Below are 2,461 nucleotides of genomic sequence, written 5' to 3'. Positions count from 1 at the left end.
CCCCTGGTTACCTTTTTATGTCTCTCTTGAGTTTTGTATTTGGAGATCAAATTTTCCATTGAGTTCTGGCCTTTTCATCAGGAAGGTCTGGAATTCCCTTATTTCATTGAATGTCCATCGCCTTGCCTGGAAAATTATGCTTAGTTTTGCTGGGTAGTTGATCCTTGGTTGTAGTCCCAGCTCCTTTGCCCTTCGGAATATCATATTCCAATTTCTCCTGTCTTTTAATGTGGAAGCTGAGAGATCCTGCGTGATCCTGACTGTAGTTCCACGATATTTGAATTGCTTCTTTTTGGCTGATTGCAGTATTTTCTCCTTGAGTTTATAGCTCTGAAATTTGGCTATAATATTTCTTGGTGTTTTCAGTTTGGGATCTCTTTCAGGGGGTGATCGGTGAATTCTTTCAATGACTATTTTGCCCTCTGGTTCTAGGACCTCTGGGCAGTTGTCTTTGATAATTTCTTCGAAGATACTGTCAAGGCTCCTTTTTTCATCGTGGATTTCCGGTAGACCAATAACTCTCAAATTGTCTCTCCTGGATCTATTTTCCAGGTCAGTTGTTTTGCCAATCAGATATTTCACATTTTTTTCTATTTTTTCATTCTTTACGTTTTGTTTTATTACTTCTTGATGCCTCATAGATTCATTAGCTTCCACTTGCTCAAGTCTAATTTTAAATGAGTTAGTGTTTACATTTTGCTTTTGAGCCTCCATTTTCAATTGGTTGATTTCACCTCTCAGGGTGTCCTTTTCTCTCTCTAGATTCTGAATCTCCATAGCCATTTCGCCAATCTTATTCTTTAGGGACTTGATTTCGTCAGTGGATTTTTTCTCCCTTTTTTCCATTTTTTCCATATTTTCTTTTAGCTCCCTAATTTGGTTTTTAAAATCCTCTTTTAGCTCTTCCAGCAGTGCTTTTTGGGCTGGAGACCAGATCATATTAGCTTTTGAGGTATCTGATGTATCTACCGTGTCATTGCTATCTTCTTCTATGTCGATATTTTGATCCTGCCTGTCTCCATAAAAAGAATCTATTGTCCTCGGTTTTTTTGTGTTCTTCTTCATGTTGGTTTGCCTTTTGCTGGCTTTACAACGAATTTCTGTCTGTGAGTCTCGGGGCTTTCTGTCCCAGCTTTCTTATTCTGGGGGTTGTGAGTCTAGAATTATAACCTTCAGTTTCCTGAGGTGTGGGGGAGGAGTCTGGCTCCCTGGCGTCTCACTCCCTATGGGTGCTCTCCAGCACTTGCTTTTCAGCAATGGTCTCAGCTGTTTGTTGTTTGAGCTGATGACTGGTGCTTCCCCTGGGGGAGCAAGGTTACGTCTGGGCTCCTGGCTTGGCCCCCTGCCGACTCTTCCCTTCTGGGACTAATGAGCTTCTAGTATTTGTCCTGTGAAGCCCCGCTACTCTCTCCTCTGTTTCAGTTCTCTTTTTTTTTTTTCCCGAGGAATTCTCTGGGTGAGGGGGGAGGGGTTAGAGTCGTTTACCTGGCCATTGAGTCTTCCGGAAGTTCAAGAAGCCAAGTTCCTGGGTTTCGCAAGCGTCAGGACTGGGTGTTTTCGCGGCTGGTGGCATTGCGCTGCCTCTCGTCGCTCCCACAGACTGCCGTCCTGTGTTGGGAGGCCTGGGGGTCTCTGCCGGTTTCGGGCGCCCAGCTTTCTCCCAGCCCGTCTCCCACGTGGATTTCCCGGCCGGCCGCTTCCGCCTTGGTCTGGAGCAGCTCCGCACCCAGCACTCTCCGAGCCTGCAGGTTCGTTCCTCCGGCCTTTCAGACTCTCCCGGCTCGGAAATTTGCCCCACGCAGACTGCTCGCGGTTTCTGACTCTCTGAAATCTGCTCAAATTCACTTTTTTATGGGAATCTGACAGACCTTGTGAGAGAGCTCCGGTAAGACGCTGCCTTCATGAGGCCATCTTGGCTCCGCCCCCATGGGATGATATCTTGAATCATGAGTGAACTAGATTTAAGTGAGACAAGCTGCACAGTTTTCAGCCTCATTCCCTTATCCAGAGTCATCAGAGTCCATCGGGAAGACAAAAGCCGGGAAGATGGTGATGTATACACAGAATATTAGGAGAGGACTAAGAAAACCAAACACCAATGGACCAGGAAAAACAAAACAAAAACAAAAATCTTTACTGCTTCCAACTCCAAGATAGACGATGGTTAAATTTTAAAATTCCAAAGAAAAACAACAAAATCTGCAAATAGACAGGAAGAAGACCTTCAAAATATTAAGGATGAGGCACTTGAAAAGCATTAAGTATGTTCGATATCTACTAGAAATGGCATAAAGGAATGAATTAATGGATTCTAAAAAGCAAAAGATCCAGATGTAAATGAAAATAACATACGCTGCAAACCTGAGACTGATCATAAATGAAGAGAGACTGTCAGCAAAAGAAAAACATTTGAAACATTTGCTTGGAGAAAATATTTGCTTCTCACAAAAACAAAAACAAA

The sequence above is a fragment of the Trichosurus vulpecula genome, chromosome 6 (assembly GCF_011100635.1).
Source record: "Trichosurus vulpecula isolate mTriVul1 chromosome 6, mTriVul1.pri, whole genome shotgun sequence".
Lineage (NCBI taxonomy): Eukaryota > Metazoa > Chordata > Mammalia > Diprotodontia > Phalangeridae > Trichosurus > Trichosurus vulpecula.
This window is presented reverse-complemented; position numbering follows the sequence as displayed.